The sequence below is a fragment of the Neoarius graeffei genome, chromosome 1 (assembly GCF_027579695.1).
Source record: "Neoarius graeffei isolate fNeoGra1 chromosome 1, fNeoGra1.pri, whole genome shotgun sequence".
Classification (NCBI taxonomy): Eukaryota; Metazoa; Chordata; class Actinopteri; order Siluriformes; family Ariidae; genus Neoarius; species Neoarius graeffei.
This window is the reverse complement of record NC_083569.1, coordinates 125162359-125170932: the sequence shown is the minus strand read 5'-3', so window position 1 is coordinate 125170932 and position 8574 is coordinate 125162359. Positions and strand designations below refer to the sequence as shown.

Here is an 8574-nt window from a genome sequence, read left to right as displayed (position 1 = left end):
GCTACAGATAATGAGATGAGATGAGACAATAATAATAATCCGACAGTTTTAGTCAATGACTGGGTGTTTATCTGAGGAACACTGTGCACAAGGCAAAGAGAATACACTATGGATATGATGCCAGTTGCTCTCAGGGCACCATCCACACATTCACACACTCATTCAAACCTACAGGCCAGTCCATATTCTGGCATGTTTTGGGAGGTTGGATGAAACCAGAGATCCTGGAGGAAACCCACACGGACATGGGGATAAAATGTACAGAAACTCTAAACAGGCAGTAACCCGAGCTCAGGATGGAACCCAGGATGCTGATCTGTGAGGAGACAACACTACTCTACAACACTATTCTTTGTCCCACTACGCCAGTCCCTGAGAATTTGAATTATTAAATTGTTAGATATTCCATAAACCAAGTTTATGTGCATAGCCCTACATTATAAATAACAGATGATCTCCTGTGACCCCATCCATATCTCAGGTGACCCTGAGGTTGAGAAGCGATGGTCTAGTGATTGCCATGCTGACTGTTGGCTCAGACAAAGGATAGATTTGGGATGAGTGTTAGGAACAGGGGTGGAGGATACTTGTGGTTCCTTATGGCATTTGGTAGCTTTTGGCATAAGAAATGTAATACATTGTTGTTTATCCTGTTGTTGATTAGTGGAACAATAACAAAATGAAACTATTCATGAGCCATGATGTTTTTGCATTCCGGATCATTAATTTAAAACCAGGATTACATTTTTCAACAAGCTCTACTGCTGTACTCAAGTGCAGCCAGCAGGACATAAAAGCTCTCCTCTTGTGTGTATTCACAACTTCTGGAGTCTAAATTTTGACCAAGTTCAATAATTGTTATGCAGTGTCATTTTGCACTGGAACACCAAAGCTACTGTGTCAAAAACATGAATACATGAGGTGTCTCAGTACAAGAGAATGATGCACAGCAATTACAAGCTTTTAATGATTTTGTAATATTATATTGCAATGCAATATTTATGGCATATCGCTCACTCTGTGATCTTGGATTAGTGTACTATGGAATGCATTATACTGTTACTGGTGTAACAGACCGGCTGTGGTGTCTGTGATGCAGGGAGAGATACAGCTATGGGTTGAGATGGAAAGAGAAACAGATGATGTAACACACACTGCGAGTGCATTGTGCCAAACACAATAAAACACACGACATGGGAACATCTCATCTGTCTGGTTCTCCAAGGCTTGAGTCAGACCTGTGGAGGGATGTGTGTGTGTGTGTGTGTGTGTGTGTAAGACACTGTACATGGTGACCGCCATGTAGCTGTATGACCTTTGAACTATGGGGATGTAATAAGAAGTGTATGTGTGTGTGTTGTTGTTGTGGAGGAGGCACCTGTTCTGTCACACCCACTTGTTGTCATCCCCTAATGACAGCAGAAACAGTTGGTCGTCAGTTCAGAAACCTGTACAACTAAATACATAAACGAATGATTTACTCATTTATTAACGCTAAGGTCACACATAGCCGGTTGATCCGTGAGAACTGTGGCTGGGGCTTATCATGGCCATTCTGGCAGATTTTGGAGGTGATCTGTTGCATCAACTTGTAAATGAAGCCATGGTAGCTGCAATGGAAGACGCCGGTAAAACCAGTGGCGGTAGCGATGGATAGTGACACATGGGCTTACGGCAATGACGGCAGTGTGTACAGTTTTCATGACTGTAGTACAGCATAGCCACAGCAAGATGAAATAAGCCACGCCCCCAAGGCAAACTTTTCACTTTCTACAGAATGTTGTTCCATGAACATTTTGAGCTCGATGGTTGCGACAGAATGCTACAGGTACCCCTGGTAGCCTCAAGGATGCTCACAGATGCTTTCACGGTTGCGACAGATTAATTCATCCGACGCTTGACAGACGGCAAGTTTTAACATGACCAAACTTTCCGGGGATGAAATCCACACCCTCCCAGTTGTTAAGGTAGCTCCACGGCTCTCACATATTCCGACGGAAGGGCCTGGAACACATGCCAGTTGACCCCCTGAAGGCTGAAAATCATCTACCGGTGTCCATCGTGAAGTGATTCTGGCTATGTGAGACCATTTAGGTTCATTCTCCTCCGAGAGGTTTTTTTTTCTTCATCTGATTGCATTTTCAGCTGTGTCTCTTGCATACTTAACTGACTTTTCAGAGGCATCACTGGGTGAAGTGGCACTATGTAACAAAGCCTCTGATTAAACCATTCATAAATTACAGTGAATGTAAAACTGTAAACATATATGTTTGTCACAGTGGATTTGTCTCTGCGTTATTTCTGCTGACCATGAAAGCATGTTTAAACGATCCGCGGACAGGATGTGAAAATCCATTGACACTGTAAGGATATTTTTTTAGCTAGGTGTAAAGGTGGTATCGTGGGTACAGGTCACAGCTCCATGGTCCTGGGTTCAACCCTGAGTTTGGGTTAGTGTCTGTGAGGAGTTCCATGTAAAATTAAATGCATTTTACGACATTAAAATTAATTCAAGTTTACATAAATGTTAATTTATATAACCCTTTATTTCAGGTCATTCAAATAAATAAATAAATAAATAAATAAGCAAACTGATTCGAACTGTTACTTCTCGGTTCTCTGATCTACCAAAAATGGCTCTTCAAGTCAAGTCAAGTTTATTTGTATAGCGCTTTTAACAATAAGCATTGTCGCAAAGCAGCTTTACAGAATTTGAACGACTTAAAACATGAGCTAATTTTATCCCTAATCTATCCCCAATGAGCAAGCCTGTGGCGACGGTGGCAAGGAAAAACTCCCTCAGACGACATGAGGAAGAAACCTCGAGAGGAACCAGACTCAAAAGGGAACCCATCCTCATTTGGGCAACAACAGACAACATGACTATAACATTAACAGTCCTAATATAAAGTCAGCTTCGTTGATGCTATAAACCCCCCACCGACGGAAACCCGAGCGCAAAACCATTCACAACAACCACAGTCCCAAAGTCAGCAAGTCAACTGCAGTCCTCAGCCACAAAAACACCACTGCAAGAGTCCAGAGCGTCCTCCAGGCGCGACCCCCAACTGTCCACATGGGGCCGCCCTCCACAGGAGTGATGCGATGAGACTCCAACCAGACACAGGGCACCAGGATGGACCAGGCAGGTCCGAGGAGCAGAAGAGGTTCAGCATCTCGATCTCAGGACTGACATGTAACTCAGAGGGACAGATTTTGGGGGGGGAGAAAACACAGGTTGTTAGGTATGCCCAATGTCACCTGAATAAGTAGGAACAGTATACATATTGCACTGAGTACAAGCAGGGACTCCGGCAACTAACTATGACAGCATAACTAAAAGGAGAGAGCCAGAAGGTAACACAGGCATGAGGGGCCCCGGGACATAAAGCAGCAGCCACTACACCGTCAACAAACTCAATGGAGCAAGCGAGTTTGCTCACTCGAGATCTGAGAGTCGACTCCCTACTTTACGAAGATTCAATTCAAAGATCCACTTCAGAGAGCCGACTCGTTTAGTGAACGACACTTCTTTAACCTCAGATAGATGGCAGAGATAACTGAGAACTTTGTTAAAACGGTTAATATTGTTATTTATGGTCTGTTAGTGTTTTCTGAAGTAATTGTCCTGATATTTGGTTGATAAAAATATTATCTAGATAAAAGTATATTACTACCTCAGCGCCCAAGCTAATTAGTTAACTCATCTCATCTCATTATCTCTAGCCGCTTTATCCTTCTACAGGGTCGCAGGCAAGCTGGAGCCTATCCCAGCTGACTACGGGCGAAAGGCGGAGTACACCCTGGACAAGTCGCCAGGTCATCACAGGGCTGACACATAGACACAGACAACCATTCACACTCACACCTACGGTCAATTTAGAGTCACCAGTTAACCTAACCTGCATGTCTTTGGACTGTGGGGGAAACCGGAGCACCCGGAGGAAACCCACGCGGACACGGGGAGAACATGCAAACTCCACACAGAAAGGCTCTCGCCGGCCCCAGGGCTCGAACCCAGGACCTTCTTGCTGTGAGGCGACAGCGCTAACCACTACACCACCGTGCCGCCCGAATTAGTTAACTGATACCAGAAATTTAACAATTAGCGAAGATCTTAGGACTCGGTTTCAGGGACGTAGCTAGGATTTTTAAAGGGGGGGGGGGGTCACACACTGACTGCCAGGCTGAGTACATTCTGTAACCAAAAATAATTCCCATTGCTAGTTTTAGGCAGCTTAGAAACCGGCTCTTCTATTATTGCTGTTTCTTCCATGTTTTCTTGATGATGTATTCGAGAAACAGCACACTAAAACTTAGCTTCCAAACCACAAAATTCAACTTTGATGGAAAAAAAATATAATAAATTGCTTACCTCTCTTCACGCCGAAAGGAGGAAAGTTTCGCTTGGTTTGACATGGTGAATTATTAACACAAGAGGAACTAAAAAGACTGCAGCTACACTGGCAGCTTGACAGTGCTTTCTAGTGCAATCGTGTTGCGCTTGCGTAGAACTGTATCAGTCCTGTGCACCTTGGCATGTGCACCTGAAGGCGCGCCTCGGGCTGAGCGCGCCTAACAAGCTCTGGCACGCGTGCCATTAACAAAGAACACCTGTCTTTAATCGATGAACTATGTTTAGGCTATTTAAGGACTGCGCCCATGCAAGGACGATGTGAAGTATTACGCCGCATCTAGATTACCTTACTGAGCCTTGTTTCCTGTCCCTGTCCTTGTTGACCTCCTGGTTTTTCGACTCCTGTTTCTCGTCCCTTGATCTTGTATAGTTTTGCATCTGATATTCTGTCCACGCCCCGATTGACCTCCTGCCTGTGTCCTTGATTACAACTTTGCCTGCTGTTTCGGACTGTTTGCCTGTTGTGTGCATTTCATGCACTTTATGCTCATATCGCACTGTGTATTACTTAACGTATCTGCACTTACATCCCCCTATCCTGCACAAACTCTGACAAACTGGGTTTTCGCACCCAAACCACAGGAAGTCCATACAAGGTTATAGAAACCCTAATGTGAGGTGACAATCTAGTTTAAAAAAAAAAAGAAAAGAAAAATTCCAGTGGGCACTTTTCTAATATTCTTATGTGGCTATTGAAAAAATGTATGGTCCAACAAAGGGGGGGGGGGGGGGGGGGGAGGGTCACGAGCACCTCAGGACACCCCCCCGGCGCTACATCCCTGAGTTTCATAATCATACTATTACTAATACTGATGTCCTAAGGGTTGGTGAGTAAATTATTTTATTATTATTATACATATACAACCCCGATTCCAAAAAAGTTGGGACAAAGTTCAAATTGTAAATAAAAACAGAATGCAATGATGTGGAAGTTTCAAAATTCCATATTTTATTCAGAATAGAACATAGATGACATATCAAATGTTTAAACTGAGAAAATGTATCATTTAAAGAGAAAAATTAGGTGATTTTAAATTTCATGACAACAACACATCTCAAAAAAGTTGGGACAAGGCCATGTTTCCCACTGTGAGACATCCCCTTTTCTCTTTACAACAGTCTGTAAACGTCTGGGACTGAGGAGACAAGTTGCTCAAGTTTAGGGATAGGAATGTTAACCCATTCTTGTCTAATGTAGGATTCTAGTTGCTCAACTGTCTTAGGTCTTTTTTGTCGTATCTTCCGTTTTATGATGCGCCAAATGTTTTCTATGGGTGAAAGATCTGGACTGCAGGCTGGCCAGTTCAGTACCCGGACCCTTCTTCTACGCAGCCATGATGCTGTAATTGATGCAGTATGTGGTTTGGCATTGTCATGTTGGAAAATGCAAGGTCTTCCCTGAAAGAGACGTCGTCTGGATGGGAGCATATGTTGCTCTAGAACCTGGATATACCTTTCAGCATTGATGGTGTCTTTCCAGATGTGTAAGCTGCCCATGCCACACACACTAATGCAACCCCATACCATCAGAGATGCAGGCTTCTGAACTGAGCGCTGATAACAACTCGGGTCGTCCTTCTCCTCTTTAGTCCGAATGACACGGCGTCCCTGATTTCCATAAAGAACTTCAAATTTTGATTCGTCTGACCACAGAACAGTTTTCCACTTTGCCACAGTCCATTTTAAATGAGCCTTGGCCCAGAGAAGACGTCTGCACTTCTGGATCATGTTTAGATACGGCTTCTTCTTTGAACTATAGAGTTTTAGCTGGCAACGGCGGATGGCACGGTGAATTGTGTTCACAGATAGTGTTCTCTGGAAATATTCCTGAGCCCATTTTGTGATTTCCAATACAGAAGCATGCCTGTATGTGATGCAGTGCCGTCTAAGGGCCCGAAGATCACAGACACCCAGTATGGTTTTCCGGCCTTGACCCTTACGCACAGAGATTCTTCCAGATTCTCTGAATCTTTTGATGATATTATGCACTGTAGATGATGATATGTTCAAACTCTTTGCAATTTTACACTGTCGAACTCCTTTCTGATATTGCTCCACTATTTGTCGGCGCAGAATTAGGGGGATTGGTGATCCTCTTCCCATCTTTACTTCTGAGAGCCGCTGCCACTCCAAGATGCTCTTTTTATACCCAGTCATGTTAATGACCTATTGCCAATTGACCTAATGAGTTGCAATTTGGTCCTCCAGCTGTTCCTTTTTTGTACCTTTAACTTTTCCAGCCTCTTATTGCCCCTGTCCCAACTTTTTTGAGATGTTTTGCTGTCATGAAATTTCAAATGAGCCAATATTTGGCATGAAATTTCAAAATGTCTCACTTTCGACATTTGATATGTTGTCTATGTTCTATTGTGAATACAATATCAGTTTTTGAGATTTGTAAATTATTGCATTCTGTTTTTATTTACAATTTGTACTTTGTCCCAACTTTTTTGGAATTGGGGTTGTACATGTATATTTTAATTTTACTTAGTTTACTTGTGTGAACGTTTCATGACTTGAAAAAAAATATCCCCTCAGGTTAAAAAAAAAAAAAATCCTCAAAGGTTAGCTCAGGTTAGCTTATCACCAACCACTTTTCGTGTGCTCTTTCCTGAAAGGCTGTCACCATGGTTACAGCCATCTCGCGCTGTATGACGTCACATTTGGTCCAGTAGACAACAACATGAAAAAATAATTATTAAATGTGTGTGTTTTGTGCTTTTATGGTTATATTAAAAACCTTGATGTGTTTCTGCTGTTGTTATCTTTGTTTATTGTGTATAATAAGTATGTTTGTATCAAAGCATTGAAAGTTACATTGATATTTTAGGGATTAGTGAACTGTTAATGATTAGTTAATGGCTGCGAATAAGACGATTTAAACTGTGTGTTTTGTTCCACAGTGGTGCTTTACGTTGCGTGCGTCAGACATGATAGTGTCCTGCAGCAGGAGAGTGAGACAGGTGAGACGTTTGAGTCAGGGAGAGAGACAGACAGCTCCGTCTGCAAAAATCAGTTATATTAGCTGCTTTAATCAGTGTTTCTGAGTGCAGAGGACATTTAACGAGGAATCAGTGACGGTTCATCCTCCGGCTCACTTTCACTTATCTGTAATTAAAACTCCTGATATTTGATTTTCTCTGATACACCGTTTCCCTCCGGTCCCCTATCTCACCACTGTGTGTGTGTGTTGATATTGGTCAGATTGGCAGCATCATAAGGGCCCCTTTGTCTCGTCGCTAAATTGAATGGTTGGCATCAGTGCCGTCGCTTCTGATTGCTCGCAGGTAAAAAACACACACACCGCTGGGAGCCGGGAGAAAACACACACCGCTGGGAGCCGGCGGAAAACACACACCGCTGGCGTTTGACCTTTCTCGGGACTCTTGTAGCAACACGGCTCCACTTACAGCCCGTATCAGCTTCCACTAAAGCTCCAGCGAAAGCTCAGTGCCGCTAAACCCAGCGCATATTCCCATCTTTAACACTCGTTTATTTATTCAGCTTCGTTCACTCTGTAAGCATGTGTCGATCTAATCCAGTTTATTGAGCCTTTATTACCTATGCTGAGGTAATAAAGCTCAAAGTTTAACATCACTTCAATGATTGGGTTTAATTTAAGCCCCGCCCTTCCTCTTCCCATCCACACTGTACTAAAATCCCACAGATGCACTGATTATAAATATGTTACCTCACCACTCTGTGCACAACTAATCTGGTCTGAATGGGGCTTGAGGAAAAGTTCCGTCTCTCTCTCACTCACTCTAAACACACACAGCTGAAGTAACACAGTCGTTTGTAGCTTGGATGAAAGTCCACACTCATTTGGATATTTCGAAGAAGGCTTTATTTGTCACACATTACAGCACAAAACTCCTCCTCAATGTGGTGCACAGGTAAAACAGTCCAAAGTCGGGAACTGCCAGTTGGGGCAAAGCACAGTGGGGACGTTATGTGCCCTGGTACCGTCACAGTTGCCATGAAGGCTCGTCTGGAATCCTGACGGAACTCTGGCAACCTGTCCCACCAGGTATCCATCACTAATGGGGCAATTTCCCACTGGCCCTCAACGTCTTGCTCTCTTGCTTGCCACTTGGACAAGCGAAGTGGTATCACCGTTCAGAACAAGTCTTGCGCAGGGTTGTGTTCTCCTGTGT

At 43.4% G+C, this 8574-nt stretch overlaps 1 long non-coding RNA gene across 1 annotated transcript; it reads right to left on the bottom strand.

Moving 5' to 3' along the window:
* Positions 1–2527: 2527 nt before the first annotated feature.
* Positions 2528–4494, bottom strand: LOC132889772 (uncharacterized). Its single transcript, XR_009655094.1, has 2 exons — positions 4376–4494; positions 2528–3189 (listed from the first exon to the last, which is right to left on the bottom strand). It is a non-coding gene; the product is annotated as an uncharacterized LOC132889772 (long non-coding RNA).
* Positions 4495–8574: the final 4080 nt, after the last annotated feature.